The sequence below is a fragment of the Canis lupus genome, chromosome 1, assembly GCF_048164855.1.
Source record: "Canis lupus baileyi chromosome 1, mCanLup2.hap1, whole genome shotgun sequence".
Taxonomy (NCBI): Eukaryota; Metazoa; Chordata; class Mammalia; order Carnivora; family Canidae; genus Canis; species Canis lupus.
The window spans coordinates 25,526,048-25,544,372 of record NC_132838.1 but is presented as its reverse complement, the minus strand read 5'-3'; the positions used below and the strand labels follow the sequence as shown (position 1 = coordinate 25,544,372).

Below are 18,325 nucleotides of genomic sequence, written 5' to 3'. Positions count from 1 at the left end.
TACGGAAAGATGGTGGAATCACCGTGAGAAGCAACCGTATTCTGTGGTCCCGTGACCCCTAGGGGTGCGCAGCGGTTCAGGGTTGGCTACAAGAGCAGGTGAGGCTGCCAGGCTGAGGCCCGCAGGGACTTCTCCCCACCGAGCTCCGTCCTTGGGCGGCCGTGGCTCCTCGGGCGTCCCTTTGCTCGTCCGTAAGTGGAGACGGCCTTGGTCAGCCCTCGGCGTCTGCAGCTGCCCGGAGGGAGGGTGAGGCCAGTGTGCGGGGTGCGGCCACGGGCCTCCACACGCCCTGGGCCGGTGGGTCCCGACGTGGACTTAAGTTTCCAGCGGGTGGCCCCGTCCAGTCCTCCGTGCTCCCGCTCCCGGGGCCCGTCGGCACCTGCACCTGGACGTGGGAGCCCCCCCAGGCCATCGGCACCTGCACCTGGACGTGGGAGCCTCCCCGGGGCCCATCGCCACCTGCAACTGGATGTGGGAGCCCCCTCCCGGGCCGTCGGCACCTGCACCTGGACGTGGGAGCCTCCCAGGGCCCGTCGCCACCTGCACCTTGATGTGGGAGCCCTCCCGGGGCCGTCACCACCTGCACCCGGACGTGGGAGCCTCCCCGGGGCCCGTCAGCACCTGCACCTGGACATGGGAACCCCCCCCGGGCCGTCGGCACCTGCACCTGGACGTGGGAGCCCCCCCCGGGGCCATCGGCACCTGCACCTGGACGTGGGAGCCCCCCCCGGGGCCGTCGGCACCTGCACCCAGACGTGGGAGCCTCCCTGGGGCCCATCGGCACCTGCACCTGGACGTGGGAGCCCCCCTGGGCCCATTGGCACCTGCACCCGGACGTAGAGCCCTCCCGGAGCCTTCGGCGCCTACACCTGGACGTGGGAGCCTCCCCGGGGCCCCTCAGCACCTGCACCTCGACGTGGGAGCCTCCCCCCGGGGCCATTGCCACCTGCACCTGGACGTGGGAGCCCCCCCAGGGCCCGTCGGCGCCTGCACCTGGACATGGGAGCCTCCCCGGGGCCCGTCGGCACCTGCACCTGGACGTGGGAGCCCCCCTGGGCCCATTGGCACCTGCATCTGGACGTAGAGCACCCCCGGAGCCGTCGGCGCCCTCTGAGGTGCACGAGGCTGTATTTAAATGGAGACCCAGAGAAGCACCATCAAGGTGCTTCAGGACCGTCGGGCTGCCAGGACCCTGCCCTCCCGGCCTCCTTCGTGGGCGCACTGCGGCCGTTCAGTCGCACGGGCTGCACCCTCGGGGGATGTCACCTCCACTCTTCCTCGTGGAGGGCAGCACATGCGGACGTGATGCGAAGCAGCCCTTGGGAGTGGCCAGGCCCTTCGAAGCCTTCTCAGCCCCCTGGGACACAGCCAGGAGGCCCAGGGCGAGTGCAGGGAGCTCTGCACGCTCTGAGGAGACCCCCCCAGGACTCCCGCTGGCTTGTGCCTGGCCCACTGAGGCAGTTGATTCTGCGTAATAGAAGCCCTGGGTTCCGCCTGGAGAACTCACCGGAGTTAGGACAGTGCCTGACACCCTGAGGCCTGAGCAGCGGCAGCTGCAGCCGTGCCTGTCACCGCCCTGGTTGCCGGCTACCAAGAACCCTGCTCGCTTCCTCACCCATTGGCTCTGCGCCACCCTCTCGGGGTTCCTCTCCAACTCATGTTTTCTTGGCTTCGTTTAACTTCTAGTTGATGCAAGAACTCTGTTTCCGTACGACTTTGGCCTCCTCCTAGTTGCATCAGCCTACTTGAATGATGATCATTTTTTTAAATTTATTTTAATAATGATCATGTTGGTAGCAGTAGTAAAATACTACCCGTGGCCATTGTTTTAGGAAACTTGGCGTGTGTCTTCCCTGTTTTAATTCTGTCCTCACGACAACTCAGAGGCCTTGCAGGTGTGCTCATGCTTGGTGCAGGGGCATGCTCAGCAGAGCCGGCAGTGAGGTGGATTTTATTTATTTATTTGAGAGAGAGAGAGAGAGAGCGGGAGAGGGAGAGAGAATCTGAAGCAGACTCTACACTGAGCGAAGAGCCCGACATGGGGCTCGATCCCACAACGGTGAGATCATGACCTGAGCTGAAAACAAGAGCAGGATGCTTAACCAACTGAGCCACCCAGGCGCCCCGATCTGTGCATTTTTGGGGGAACTGTCGATTATTGAATATGAGTTCTACGAGCCGGGCCCACGAGTACCTCTAGGACCATGGCGTTAGCTTCCCATAGGGAGATAAAGGAGCATGGGTAGAGCGCAGGGGACCTACGGACGCAGCCTTCCCTGGAAGTGGGTCCCTGTGGACTGGGCTCGTCATTTTTATTCTTTGCCTGCTCTTCTCGCCTCTCTTTCTCCACATGGTCGGTGAAGGTCGCTTGCGATGTAGAATGAAAGGGCCGATGCTTTGTCGCTGCCCAAGCAGTGTGGTAAAGCTGTAGGGGTGGGTAGGAGCCTGGCACCCACCCCTTAGCTGACTTGCTCTTATTACATTTCTTGACTTCAGTCTTTTCTTGAAGTCCCAGGGCAACGAAAGGTGCTAAATGTCTTAGTTTCTGGAATTGAAGATGCATGGAGTTTGTGGATTCTCTAGGCCAGTGGAAAAGGCCTTTAATCACCTTTCAACCTTTACTCATTATCAAAGAAGTCATCCTAGAGCAAAGCTTCAAAGTTTTAGGATTGTGAGAGAATTTTTTTTTTTTTTTTTAGATATTTAAATGGGTGAAGGGGTTAAGGCATTTTTCCTTGGCTTTAAATCTTATTCTGGGCATGACAGAAACCACCATGTAGTTAAACATGCCTGCCTCCACTTAAAAAGATGTGTCATTTACGTTTTATATTTCAATTCCCTCGGTGATGGGGTCTGGGGGCTCAGGAGTCCTCTTAAGGAAGGGGTTCGGGGCTCCAGTCTGGCTGGGAGGGAAGCCCGGGGACTGACAGGAAGCTGGGTGTGCTCGGCTGGTGGGAGCTTGGAAGCCCCTTCCTCCCCACGCCAGTGCTGGTTTGGTGCCCCTCTTACAACTTGTTTCCCGTGTAACTGTAGGTGCACACACACGGATACACATTGCAAATTCCTCCTCCTAATTACGCTTTTCTTAGGCTATTCCTGGCACGCGGGAATTTGTACATTACGTTTTCTCAGCATATATAATTTAGAAATGATTTTCATCATTTAGGTACTATTTTGTGACCAAAAAAAAAAAACCAAAAACTTAGTTGAACAGGTCGTTCATTGTAAGCAAATTTGGAAAGCACAGAAAAATTGCATTAGAAAAATAATGACCCATACATACAATCTTGCCACGTTCAGCTTTCCACTGTTTACATCTGGCTTCTGTCCTTTCGGTCTCTTTTGTCCTGGGTGCGTTTCCTCCTGTGTATCCAGTTCTATCACCTGATCGTTCCCCTTTAACATTACATGATGAGCATTTTTAAAAATTCTATTTATTTATTTAAAGAGTGCACACACACAAAAAAAATAAAATAAAATAAAGAGTGCGCACAAGCAGTGGGATGGGGCAGAGGGAGAGGGAGAGAATCCCAAGCAGACGCCCAGCTGACTGTGGAGCCTTGGGGCTCCATCTCACAACCCTGAGACCACGGCCTGTCGGACAGTCAGCCCTGATTGAGCCACCCAGGCACCCCAGCATTTCCTTTATAGATATGTTTTAAAATTGCTGCATAACATTCTTTTATGTGTGTGTACTTGAATTTTTTTTAATAATAAATTTATTTTTTATTGTTGTTCAATTTTTAAATTGTGTTCTTATTACCGGACATTGCAATTTTTGACAGCTTTCGCCCTTATGAATAATGCTTTGAGGAACACCGTTGTGCAATAAGCTCTTCTATGGATTGGGCCATTTTCTGAGGTTAAGCTCCCTGAATCAGAATCATGGGGTCCCACGATATGACTTGATTAAGGTTTATGATTGAATTTTCAAAGGGATTGGTTGGTCCCAGCTTCTGAGACTGTGCTGAGCTCAGGTTTTTCCCAGTCGCCTGTTCGTAGTCGCTGTGGGCACTCCCTGCCCCTCAGCTGTGAGACGAAGCAGCCCTTGCCTGTCCTGCAGGGGGTCGTGAGATTAGTGCAGGTTTAGGGAGCTCCTTGCAGCACGATGCTGTAAGGCTACCTGAGTGCCACGAGTTATGACAATGATGCTAATAGTTGGTTTGTGCAAGTGAAAACTCAAGCATCCTACGCTCAGTGTTTTTGTTCTTTTGGGCAGTCTTTCTGCCTGGCTTTATTAGTTCATGGAAGCTGTGATGTAGATGGCCAGATTCCAGTAAGATCAGACTCATAAAAACAACACCCCAGCGCCCCTGGGCCTAGGGAAATGGGAATCCTTCCAGGCGGGGTTGGTCAGCTCTTGGTTGAAGCATAATAGTGACGGAGGTTTTCTCTGGTGACTTGGAAAGCATCCCGCCTGGGTTATCACCATTATATCCTAAGGAAGGTGCTGGTTTCCGATTCTCCCTCCTTCCCGCCCCCGGTGCCACCCTTAAATACTGTCCGATTACATTTCTTAGGCTTTGGAATCCTTTCATTCCGTATTAGAAGCAGCATATCCTTGGATGACTAAGTAAGTCAACCAGATTCCTTCAGAATTTATAAGTCTTTCTTGTGAAAAGGATAATCAGAGCTAGTCGTTAAACACATGAAGGTTATTTCACTCATAACGGAGAAGGTTGAGAGCTGATTTAATAGTCTTCAGGTGTCTGAAAGGGAGCTGTTTTGTAGATTTAGGTGATTGGGGTTTCTTAGCCACTAATAACCAAAAAGGAAGAATCACTTAAATTGAGTTGTTGGGATGCTAGTTTTCCCCCTCGTCTTGGGCCTAGGACTCTCAGACCCGTTTTTGTTGCCTGTCCTTGGAGCTCTTGCTGCCCTGTGTGCCTGGCTCTCGGGCTCCTTGGGACATGATCATCTGGCAGCCTCTACCCACACCGGTGCTTGTATCAGGGAATACGATTTTCCAGGTGGGAGCATAGGAACCACACCAGTCCTGACACGCCGCTCACCCCACCCACCGCGCATTGCCTTCACCATCTAAGCTCCCAGCCTCTTTTTCCGTCTCTTAAACAATCAGCCTTGACTTCCGCTGACTGCTTTCCGCTCTCATCCAGTCTTGACTAAGTGTGCCATGAACGTAAGCATGAAGGTCCTTGGGAGGATGGTTGTAAGATCACTATGTGCCACGCCGTGTTCTAGGCGCTTCATACGTATGATCTTATTCAAGACCCAAAACAGTTCTGTAAAATAACTGCTATTATGGAGTGCTTTTGACAGATGAGGAAAAACAGGCATGGGCTAAGTAAAGGTAACACCCCTGGTAGGATAAGGAGCTGAGATTAGAACCTGTAATTTCAGCACAAATGACTAGATAATAATCACAAATGACTAGACTATGCCTGGAATATGGTCAAGGCCAGCCATTGTCAGGAAGTGTTTCCCTTCCAGCTTATCAATACCCACAGAGAACTATGATCCAAATGCAGCTCTTGGAAAGGGGGTTTCATGGAGACGCGCATATGACAGCTGTATATTTAAGGATGGTTGGCCTCTGAGGACATTCTTTTTCGACCTAATAATGATAAGATACTAGCCTATGTGTACACTGTGGCATCCGCTATATGGGCTTATGTTTCTTCTCTGATTCTTGTTTTCCTTCTCTAATTCTAGGCTCAGTTGGACCACACAGAGTGGGTCTTGTCTCTGTGGCAGCCTTTTAGGGGTCTTTGGGTAAGCACGTGCAGAAGCACTGCAACACCTCTCTTTCTTCTGAGTCTGTAGCCCAGGGCAGCATGGATGTTGTCCAGTAGTCTAGCTGGTATGTTTTCAATATAAAATATGTTTTGTCACAATCTTTTTTTTTCCTTTTAAAAACAAAATGAAAAAAATTAAAAAAAATTAAAAAAAATGAACAAGAGAAATTCCATTCACTTAGATCCACTGGCTAATGTTCTAGAATAGAAGAAAGGTCTGCCTGCCTCACGTTCCGGTTTGCTCCTACCTCGTGGTGCTCCGTTCAGTGCTTAGATATGGGACAACTAGTTCCTAGCGCAAGAGGAGGTTGTTTGGGATCCAGAGCATGAAGATTCTGGAGAACACCTCTTGTGAGCATATAGCAGCTCATCCTTCACACACACACACACACACACACACACACACAGTCCATTTTTTGTGTTGAGGATGCAGTAAGGATAGGAGAGAGTGGGCTTGGACTCATAAGATCTGAATTTTACCTAAGGCCTACCATTTTTGAGGGGCAAGAGCTGGGCAAGTTACTTAATCTGGGCCCCAGCTCTTTTTCCTGCAAAATAGAAGTCATGACCTCAACCCACACAAGCTAAAGAGAAAACCAAGGTGGCCGTGCCGTAGCAGGCTGCCTGTGTTTCTCCACGGAACCCCTGCCTTGCTGGAAGCCCTTGGGACTGTGCTGTGAGGCCCTCTGCTGAGGCCTGGATGGGGAAATAGGTGTGGCCTCAGGGATGGGTTGCCTGGGATGGGGCTTCTCCTGCTGGAGCCAGGCCTCCTCCGCGCCTGCCCGTAGTCTTCATTGCATGAGCCCAGGGCACATTCACGAGCCTGGACACGAGCAGGGGGGTGAATCAGAACTTAAACCTTGCCGTGCGGTCGCATATAAATGGTGCAAACACTGTTCAGGCGGTTGAGGTGCTGGGACCTATTGGCTAAGACGGGGCAAATGGATTATGGATGGATTTGGCAGCTAATTCTGGCCCCGCCCTGGCCATCTGTGAGTTCGTGATGTGTGACCTGACACTGCGGTCTGTGCCTCTGTTGTTTCTTTACTCGCTTCTGAACAACGTTTCCATTTGGGGTGGAGCAGTTATTCGGCCCCAACTGTCTTCTAATGTTAAACATTACTATGTCGACTGAGGACACTGGACTAAGGCAAGTAAAAGGCAGCACAGGGAAAATTGGTCCTCGTCGTTGCGTCGTCCTCCCTTGCGGTCCCTCGGCTGCCCCCTGGGGCCCTCTGTCTGCCCGGCGGTTGTGGCTTGTCTCTCCCCTTCCTTGGCTGCCGCCCGCGGTGCCGACAGTCCCACCGGGGCTCAGAGTCGGGGTGGGCTGCTACTTCCACATGGCAGTCGTGCCCCTTCACAGATGTTTTATTTCTCTGAAACCATCCTCCTCTGTGAGATGGAAAAGGGTTAAATGCCCACTTTCTTACGTGGGGATACAGAGCCAAATTTTAAAAAGCATAAGGAAGGGGCTGCGTAAGCTTTAAAATAGAACACAAGAGTTCATGATTCTAGCAACGGTGCGTGGGTCACCGAGAGCTCTTCTCATCAGAGGTTCGCTCGGGGTGGGACAGCGACACGTCTCTGTGTCTGCCCAGGTGGTGGTACAGGTGTTAATGATGCTCCCTGTCATTCTCAGAAATGTCCTGGTTCGGATGGTCACGTATAACGTGAGCACTTAGGGCTGATGCCCTGACTACAGGAGTGACTTTTCTGGCTCAGAATAGCGACAGGAAACCGTACCTGGCGTCTTCACTCTGCACCATCTCTGCAACAGCTGCATGTGGCTTTTGTAGCAATAGAGGGTTTCCATCGTGTGAAACGTTGGTAACTGGGAGGTGACCCGCGGCGACATGGCATAGCAGAAGGGGTGTTAACCCACGGTCAGATCGGCCGGCTCCCCAGCCAGCTGCGTGGCAGCGAGCGTGGGTGTCTACTTCTGTTTCTAAGGGACAGGGCACCTTCCTCGTGGTCTGCTGTAAGGGCTTGGTGGGGTCTGTTGAAGTTGAAAACGTTTGTCAAACACGTACATGCAAGGAAATCTTTCTTGAAAGCAAAATTTATTGTTTTCAAAAATTCATTTTATTTATTTTTTATCAAAAATGACTTTTATTGGGGATCCCTGGGTGGCTCAGCAGTTTAGCACCTGCCTTTGGCTCAGTGTGTGATCCTGGAGTCCCGGGATCGAGTCCCACGTCGGGCTCCCTGTGCGGAGCCTGCTCCTCCCTCTGCCTGAGTCTCTACCTCTCTCCGTGTCTCTGTGTCTCTCATGGAAAAAATAAACAAAATCTTTTTAAAAAAATGACTTTTATTGTTTTTTATTGCTACAAAACCATACGTGTTTACACGTCTTCGACGTGCCCTCTTCTCTGTGTTTAGTTGTGGAGTTTGTCAGTCTTCAGGTTGATTTCTGGAGTGTTTAGGGTGATTTGATAGTTATCTAGTTGTGTGCATGGGATGAGATGAGAGTGAGCCTCGGGTCTTCCTACTCCATTGCCATCTTCCCTTCTCACCTGTTGTTTTTTAAATTCAGGATTTAAAAATATTTTTTTTATTTAATTTGTGAGCAACACAGAGAGAGAGGCGGAGACACAGGCAGAGGGAGAAGTAGGCTCCATGCAGGGAGCCCAGTGTGGGACTCGATCCTGGGACCCCAGAGTCACGCCCTGAGCCGAAGGCTGACGCTCAACCACTGAGCCTCCCAGGTGCCCCTTAAATGCAGGATTTATAGACAAAACTGTCCGTGGAAGAAGTATGATGTTCCTGCTGTTGACTGAACTCCTGAATTGGGTGCCTGGCTGTGGAGTGCAGGGGAGAGATGGTGGAGGGGACACTTGAGAAGTTTTTGTTGATGGATAATAGAAACTCATCAGAGTTTGTTTTTTGCTTGTTTTGCTTTTGTTTTTCCCGTGACTTAGTAAAGGGCTTGGTATTCAATCGCACCGTGACTGAGTCACCTCGTCATCGGGCTTCATTGAAGCACCCCCGGTAGTGTTGCTTGCTCATTTGTTGTCCATCTATCGTTGCTCACCCGCTTTGGGCCTGGAATGGAGGAGCAACGAGGGTTACTCTGATGTTTCTCCTAACCTGGGTGTCTTGTTTCACTAGGAGAGATAAGTATCACACTTGGACGGGGGAGCTACAACGCGGAGCAGAGGGTTTGAGTGCTGAGGAACACAGATGAAGCTCTCTGAGGGTTGGTAGTAGGCAGGCTCAGCGGGTAGCTTAGGGACAGCGAGCTGAGCCCGGAGCCCAGGGAGGGAGATTCCAGGCAGAGGAAGAGGGGAATTAAGGTGGAGGCAATGAAGACACAAGGGCTCATGAGCAGGACAAGGGGGGCGGGGTTTATTCAGCGGTGGGGGAAGAGCCTTTGAAGGTCTCCTGCGGAGCCACCTGGCAGTGTCCCGAGAGGGCAGAGTCCCGAGAGGGCAGAGTCCCGAGAGGGCAGTGTCCCGAGAGGGCAGAGGCAAGGAGGTCTGGCAGAAGGAAGCTGTGCTTGGCATGGACGATGCTCAGCTGCAGAGTGTTCTTCGATTCCCCTTCACCTCCTCCCTTGATGGTCTGGCCAAGGCTCACCAGCTTTTGTTGTCTGTTTATCTCAAAGGCACACACTTTTTTTTTTTTCTTTTCCTTTTTTTTTTCTTTTTTTTCACACACTTTCTTTTGAGCACAAAGGACTTCTCCTTGGTTGCTCAAAGCCTATGGTATGGCTGAGAGATCTATGAGCACTCATCGGCGCTTGGTGAGTGGAAAGAGGATTGCATCGGTTAAGACAAAGAAAGAAAAAGTGTAGTTTTCACCAAAAAGTAGAATAAACTGCAGACAGTAAGTTGCATAAGTTAGCTACTGGAATGTCATCTTCTTGCTGAAGATCGCCTTGTTTTGAGACTCATTATGTGCCTTTTACCTGACGGTAGAATCCGGGTGGCCACCAACCACAGATAGCCTTGTGGGATCTGCTCAACTGGGTGTTTTATTTATTTTTTATTTATTTTTATAAATTTATTTTTTATTGGTGCCCAATTTGCTAACATATGGAATAACACCCAGTGCTGGGTGTTTTACAAACATGAATAGAACGACCAAAACCAACTTGTGATCGATAGTCGTAGCTTTCCTCCCCTTTTCCCTATCACCTTTCCCCTTTTCCCTTTTTCTCCTTTTCCTCTTCCTCTTTGTGTCTCTTCCTTAAGAAGAAATGATTTCCAGATGAAACTGTCAAAATAGGGTCACCTGTGCTACATCATGGGGCTCAGGGGAGAGTTTTCAAGAAGAAATGACTTAGAAACAGAGATCAGAAGTAGGACTTGGCTAAGTGAGGGGTAGATGGGGTCGGAGGGAGTCCCCAGAGGCCTTGGCAGCGAGAGCAGCAGCCCAGAGTTGAGGGGAAAGAGCCTGGGTGGCGGTTCTACCCAACCAGGGCTGGAGTTTACAAGGGGATGGAGACGGTGAGGACAGGGAAGGGAGCCTCGGACCGTGGCCGTGGCTATGTGGAGAAGGACTGCGCAGGGAGAGAGGATTCAGAGGTAGGTTCCTTGGATACTGATTGGCTCGAAGTGGGGCCTGAGGGAGGCGAAGGGTTGAAGCTGATGCTACGACGTCCTGTCCTGGCACCTGGGGGACGGGTGATCTGATCCGAAGAAGTTGTTGCGAGGAAGACTTGGGCTTAGTCCTGGAGATACTGAACCTGGAGGGCTTTAGGACGCCATGGTGGGAAAGCCAGGCCGGGTGGGGGAGTCAGCAGGGGTGGCTTATGACACCGCATGGCCCCAGCTGCAGGAGATCCTTGGGGCACGGAGCCCATCCTACAGCCCTTCCCTCTCTGCCTGCGATGACACTGTTTCTTTGCCCCCAGCGCCCCCCTTGGCCCCTCCTGCCCTCTGAGCCCCCCATCTCCTCTGTCTGCCACAGGAACGTGGCCGGAGCCCAGCCGCTCCGAGGGGGGGAGGCCGCTCTCAGTCGCTCTCCGGACCCGGACCCTACGCTCACTCGTGCTGACGCAGGACTTGAAGGCGGCCTGCTGTACTGGGGGCTGTGGATGGCCGTTGGGAGCTCAGGGCAGGGGAAAAGCTTTTAAAATTAAATAAGACGGGGATCCCTGGTGGCTCCGCGGTTGAGCGCCTGCCTTCAGCCCAGGGTGTGACCCCGGAGTCCCGGGATCAAGTCCCGCTTCGGGCTGCCTGCGTGGAGCCTGCTTCTCCCTCTGCCTGTGTCTCTGCCTCTCTCTCTCTCTCTATGTCTATAATAAATAAATAAATAAATAAATAAATAAATAAATAAATAAATCAATCTTTAAAAAATTTTAAATTAAATAAGGCAATTTGCAGAACTTGAGAAAAAAACGTAAGTTACGGTCTTCACTGAGGGTTCTCTCGGGGGCAGCCTGCACCGGCCCTTTCTGTCCTGCATCCCCCGTTCCCATCCTCAGAAAGAGAGCACCTTCCTCCTTCCTGGAGCCCTTCCCTGCAAATCTCTGTTTCCCTGTCTTTTAGGAAAACCCTGCTTCCTGCACACATTTTGCCCCGGGATTTCCCCTCTGCCCTCACGGAGCAGGCGTCAGGCCCCAAGAACCCTGAATACAGGAACACTGCCGCCCAGCCCAGCGGGTGGTGCTCCGAAGTCATAGTTCCCTGAGGTCTCTGGCCAGTGTGGGTCGGAGCCGCATTCCCTGGCTTCTTCCCGAGGTCCTAGCTTCCTCTTGGTGACCGGGGTCACCTGTGCATAGTCCTGCATTTCTCCCAAGGACCCCACGTTTCACGTCCTAGAGGACCCCCCCCCCCCGTCCAGACCTCGTTTCTGTTGCTGCACAGTAGTATGTGCTTCCTCTTGTCTTTTGCTTCTGGACCAAGCGCAGAGCCCACTAACATGGAAAGAAGTAGGGTCTGTCCCTGGGCCTTTCTGTAAAGGGGTCGTCCACTCCGCGGGTACAAGGCCTTCAAGAGCTTCAGGACTAGAGGTGGTGGCTCTTTAATCTTGGATCACACATGGCTTCATTGTATTTCCAGCGTCTTCATGTTGGAAGTTCCGGGGCTATTTTTCATCAATACTGAGGGGTAATAATTGAGGCCAAGAGAGGGAAGGGAGCTAGTTACGGAGAGAGGGTGAACAGCTTGAGGAGAGAGGCTCAGGGTGGGCCCATGTGCAGCTTCAGCGTTAGGACAACGTAAACGTGGAGGCCACAGCCGGAGTGAGGAGGCCTGAGGGGAGGGTGTCAGGATGTGGCCTGATGGCTTGGGGGTGGATGTGTCAATGGGCCGTGAGGACGCAGAGATGAGTATGAACAACTTTGAAGAAGTTTAGAGAAGGGCTAAAGGGGGAGGCAGGTCAAGGAGGGTGCAGGGAAGCTGCCATGTGTTAGACTAGAAGCGAGAGAGTAGTGGGAAACGGATCGCAGCTCACTGGGACGGCCGGGACCATACCACGGCCGCATTCACGCAAGAGCGAGGGGAAGCAGCAAGGCCAAGCGCAGGGGCCTGGTGCCTAGGAGCGTTCTTTGGGACCAGGTAGGGGCCTCTTCTTTCTCCCTGGGCCGGGAGAAGGAGTCACAGGGGAGCAGAGTGACTGTGGAATGGAAAGGAAGCCTGGTTCCGGTTCAGAGGGAGAAGAGGGACATAATGTAGACTTGAGGCAGATGCTGGGAGCAACTGATAGAAGATTCCAGAAGTAGAACTGAAACTTCCAACATCCAACTGAAAGTCTGGGAGCCCTGTTAGCAGACTGCAGTAAGGGCTGGGGCAGGAGAAGCAATCCGGGGTGGGTGTCCCATATGCTGTGCCCGCCCAGGCTGCTTGGCTAGACCTCAGAGGCCGCAGAGGGTTGCCTCTGCAGATTCACACGCACGTGCCTTGTCTCTGGGCCCTGCCATCCACCCCACACATTGTTGTCTGCTTCCTTGGAGGGTCGTTACTCAGGTTCCCTCAGCAGAAGTCCAGCATTACCTGGATCAGAGCTCTGGGGACCCCCCAGCGTCCACGTGTTGGTTCAGGATAGATAAGGAGAGGCTCCGGGCGGCCACGCTTGCTGGAAACCAGACGTCAGCTCATTCGTGTCTGCAGAGAGGAGCTGGGCCAGCTCTGCTGCTCTGCGCCTGCCTCCTCACTGGCCCCTGCTCCTCGCAGTCCTCGGGGATTCTCGTTGGAGGTTCAGGTTGACCTTGCTAGGGGTGGTTGTATTTTAATAGAAGATTTTGTGCTAATTGTACTTAGTGGGACTTCAGTAACATGACAACATGGGGCATGGATGGAGTTCAGGCAGCGTGTGGGAAGTAGCTTTTTGTTTTTCTTAATATTTGCATTATTTTGTTTTTTTTTTTTTTTAATTTTTTTTTTTTTTATATTTATTTATGATAGTTACAGAGAGAGAGAGAGGCAGAGACACAGGCAGAGGGAGAAGCAGGCTCCATGCACCGGGAGCCTGATGTGGGATTTGATCCTGGGTCTCCAGGATCGTGCCCTGGGCCAAAGGCAGGCGCCAAACCGCTGCGCCACCCAGGGATCCCATATTTGCATTATTTTGAAATATTTTCAAATAGTGTTTATGCGTGCATGTTGTAGAGCCAGGAACTATGATGTGGGGACTTGCTTTGTTCCTGCTCCCTTCCCAGCTGTCCCGGGACCCTACCTGATTCTAGTCCGCTTTCAGTCCCCGGACCAGGCAGAGGGAGCAGACCCACACGGGATGAGGAGGCAGATGGAAAGGACTCAGCCAATGGCAGCTCCTAACATAGCACAGGAGTCCCCTCCCCGCTCCAGACCCTGGCTGTCCTGGGCCTGGTCACGCAACGCGCGGCTCAGTTGCCTTGCAAGAAATTCACTCCGTTCGCTCGCTTGCTTTTACGCTTCAGCAGCCCGGCTTGGTGCTGTTGCTTATGGCTAAAGCATACAGATGTCTGTATCATCAAACTTCTTGGGATATTTTTTTTTCTCATAATACTTTGAGGATTTAAATGCATATAAAGATCATTTAGCCACAAAGAGGATAATGAACTTGGCAGATGAAAAGCTTTGTTACGATAAACACTATCGTGTTTCCGAGCACAGCAGTGATGGCGAGAGAACGTGGCACAGGGCGGAGTCGCTGCGGTGCTGAGGTTGTCTCTGACTCTTCCAGCGCCAGCCCCGCCGCCAGCCTAATCTTCGTTGGTTCTCTCCATCACTGCAACATTTTAGACTCTGAAATAGAGGGAATTTAAGAAAAGAGAAAGATAGACAGTGGAAGGAATACTTACAGAAGGAAAAAAGAGAATGAAAATATGAGTAATGTCAGGGGTAGACTGCAGCCACCTGGAAGTGGGTGGGAGTCTGCAAGTCCTAAGCCCTTAGTGAGAAATAATAAAATACATTGTAGACAGCATTTATTTTAATTCTCACCCATCTCTCCGCCCCCCCCCCGCAATATATAAAATATCTAGAAAGTCAATTAACATCTCTGAACAATTTGTTATAAAAATGAAGAAGTTGAACTAGGTGATTTTTTTTTCTCCTTTTTATTCAACCCAAAAACCCCACACCAAGAGGGGCGCCTGGGTGGCCTAGTTGTGGTTAAGCTTCTGACCCTTGATTTTGGCTCAGGTCATGATCCTCAAGGTCCTGAGATCAAGCCCTGCATGGGGTTCTGTGCTCAGTGGGAAGTCTGAGATTCTCTTGTCTCCCTCTGACCTTCACCCTACAAAAAAAAAAAAAAAAAGAAAAAGCTTTTTTTTTAGAGTTTTTTTTTTTTAAGATTTTTTTATTTATTTGAGAGAAAGAGAGAGAGAGAGAGAGGCCAAAGAGCAGAAGGCAGAGGCAGAGAGAGAAACAGACTCCCCAATGAGCAGAAAGCCTGGTATGAGGCTTGATCCCGGGACCCCAGGATCATGACTTGAGCTGAAGGCAGATGCTTAACTAAGACACTCAGGGGCCCCACAAAAAATAAATCTAAATTAAAAAAAACAAAAAAACAAAAAAACGCTAACCAGTTCATCACCCTCCCACCCCACCTCCAGTCTGTTCTCTACATTTATGAACTGAGTGGGATTTTTCTTTAAGATTCCACATATAAGAGAAATCATATAGTATTTGACTTATTTCACTTAGCATGATGCCCTCGAGGTTCATTTGTGTTGTCACAAATGGCAGGTTTTTCCTTTTTCTGGCTAATATTCCTGTGTGTGTATGTGTGTCTTACAATCTTTTTATCTACTCGTCAGTGGACACATGGTGTTTCTGTATCTTGCCTGTTGGAAGTGATGCTGCTGCGAACGTGATGCGGGGAATCTTTTCAAATCAGTGTTTTTGTTTTCTTCACGTAAGTCCCCAGGTGTGGAATTGCTGGGTCATAATGGTAGTTCTATTTTTTTAATTTTTTGAGGGACCTTCATACTGTTTTCCATAACGACTGCACCAATTTACATTCCCACCAACAATGCTTAAGGGTTCCCGTTCTTCACACCCTTGCCAGCGATTGTTATGTTTGTCTTTTTGATAATAGCTATTCTAACAAGTGTGAGGTGATACCTCATTGGGGCTTTTATTTGTATTTCTCTGCTGATTGATCATGTAGAGCATCTTTTTTATGTGTGCGTTGGCCATCTGTAAGCCTTTGGGAAAATGTTTATTCAGATCTTTGGCCCAGTTTTAAAGAGGATTGTTTGTTCTTTTGCTATTGAGTTGTATGAGTTCTTTACATATTTTGGATATTAGCCTCTTAGCAGCTATATGATTTGGAAATACTTTTTACCATTCAGTAGTTTACCTTTTCATTTTGTTGATGGTTTCCTTTGCTGTACATAATTTTTTTTTTAGTTTGATATGGTACCACTTGTTTATTTTTGCTTTTGTTGTTTAGCTTTTGGTGTTCAAAAAAATCATCACTAAGACCTATGTGAAAGAGCTTTCTGCCTACGTTTTCTTCTAGTTTTATGGTTTCAGGTCTTGCATTCAAGTCTTTAATTCATTTTGGATTACTTTTTGTTCATGGTATGAGGTGGTCTAGTTTTTTTTTTTTTTGCATGTGAATGTCCAATTTTCTCAACAGCACTATTATAGAAATTGTCATTTCTCCCATTGTATATTCTTGGCTCGTTTGTTGTATATTAACTGAGCATATTGGCTTGGGTTTATTTCTGGGCTCCCCATTCTGGCCCATTGATCTATCTGTCTGTTTTTATGTATTAATTACTAAAGCTTTATAATATATTTTGAAATTAGAGTGCATAATATCTCTAGCTTTGTTGTTCTTCCTTCAGATTGCTTTGGCTAGTTAGTGTTTCTTATCTATATATGAGGTTGGTCTTGTTAACTCTCGTAAGCCTAGGATGTAAGGCCCAGCCGTGGAGATGGTGGCTAGATTCATGACTTCTTTAACGGTACTCATACTACGAGCTCACCGCCCCCCTGTAGAGGAGAGATCTCCTTCCATCCACTTTCCAACCATAATATACACATATCCCATTCATGACCCTCTTCCCAGGGGCACCTAAAACTTTCTTATCCAAATCAGTGATATTCTAAGTAGAAATCATCTTAAGATGCTGTATATATTTTTCAATAGAGATACATAGAGAACTGCAGTGTGCTGAAGCACAAGATGCAGGGCACCTGGGTTCACATCCTGGCTCTGCCATCACAGCCTTTGCGGCATTGGGTGAGGAACTTAACTCCTTTGTGTCTTACTTTCCTTATCTATTATATGAGAATAATGGTAATAGTATATACTTAAGATAGTTGTTGGGAAATACATGAGTTTATGCAGGTGTGGCTTTATGGCAACAAGCGATTGTTCGGCGTAGACTCACCTCATTTACTTACACAGCTTAGTCCCAAATGAATTTTTCCTGCCTCTGCACACCTCAGCCCCCTGTCAGCAGGTCCATATGTGGCATCATGTTTGCCCATGGGATCTGGGGACATTTCCAGAAGAGCCATTCCAAAGGGTTTTGAATGATTTCAACAGTATTGGAATTAATGGATTAAACTCACGTGAATAGGGGGATCCCTGGGTGGCGCCGCGGTTTAGCGCCTGTCTTTGGCCCAGGGCGCGATCCTGGAGACCCGGGATCGAATCCCACATCGGGCTCCCGGTGCATGGAGCCTGCTCCTCCCTCTGCCTGTGTCTCTGCCTCTCTCTCTCTCTCTGTGTGACTATCTTAAAAATAAACATTGTATTTAAAAAAAAAATAAAATAAAAAATAAACTCACGTGAATATATGCTTTCCTAGTTCATTTGTCAAACAACAAGGAAACAAGCCTCCAATTCTTGGATATCCCTTGTAATTTGAACTTAATTTTCCCATTTAACTAGTTGTTCCCAGTGCATCCACTGAAGACTAATTTCCCACTACAGTGTGAATCTTCATTTTATATTTGTCATTTAAATACAGGTTTTTTTTTCTGTATCTTATAATAAGGCTGAAATGTGATGTATTTACCTTTTAAAAGTTTTTTAAAAATTTACATTCAATCAATCAATGTATAATGTGTATTACTTTCAGAGGTAGAGGTCAGTGGCTCATCAGTCTCATGTAACACCCAGTGCTCGTGACATCACGTGCCCTCCTTATTGCCCATCACCCAGTTACCCCATCTCCCCAGGCCCATCCCCTCTAGCGGCCCTCAGTTTGTTCCCTGTGATTAAGAGTCTCCAATGGTTTGTCTCCTTCTCTGATTTTGTCTTGTTTTATTTTTTTCCTCTCAAACATACACGTTGCTGAATGATTTAGATTCTGTATCTTTCTTGTTAACCTTGTCCTCTTGCTAGATGTGACGAACACTCCGGGGCCTGGAGAGCCAGTCAGCACTGGTTGTCGTATTCCTTTCATTGAATTTTATGTTAGTCACTGGGCTAGGTGCTGGGAATATAAGAATGAAAGGACTTACAAAACAAAAGAACATTTCGTTTAATAAGAACACTACATAGTTTATTTGAATGGCAGGCTTCTTAGGCAGCGTGCCCATGTCATATGTATTTGTACGGTTATTTTTGTGTGTGGAAAAAAAGAGGGAAGCATACAAGACTTGGAGATTTCATTTCTGCATATTGAAAAAGTGCCAACGGGTGTTTTACATGTCTCCCTACATCCCTTTAAGATCCTGGGGGCCTAACGGAACTTCCATTTCCAGCAGAAATTTGGAGTCAGGTCAAAGTCCAGAGGGTTGAGGGTAGGGCTGCATCCCTCAGGAAGCTCAGACATGGTGTGGAGCCCGGGCTGGCTGGCACCAGGTGAGTCCCCCTGTTTGTGTAGCCCAATTGACAGGTGAGCAGACAAGACTCTTAAATATGGCAACAGGGAAGGAGACCCTCTAAGATGGTGAAAAGAGTATTTATGATGGGAGTCCGATGGCTGGAAATGAACCAGGGTAATAGCAAACCCAGCTGTGTTCACATGGATTTTTATAAGTTGATCAGGATTGAGAGCATATGTGTGGGAACAAGTCTTTCTCCTCTCTTACATCCTTTAAAAACACTGACCAGGAGGAGGCCTTCCTTCTGCCTTAAGGATGATTGAAGAACGTATGTGGTTTATTTATGGGCCCGTGACCTGAGGCTCCCTCTTAGATGTGTTCCTTTGGCACGTATCTGTTGAGCATTGC

The 18,325-nt window shown here is 49.3% G+C and overlaps 1 protein-coding gene across 17 annotated transcripts in view; it reads left to right on the top strand.

Annotated features, from left to right (window-relative positions):
• Positions 1-18,325, top strand: part of LDLRAD4 (low density lipoprotein receptor class A domain containing 4) — a 387,098-nt gene that overhangs the window by 151,450 nt on the left and 217,323 nt on the right. The window lies entirely within an intron of this gene.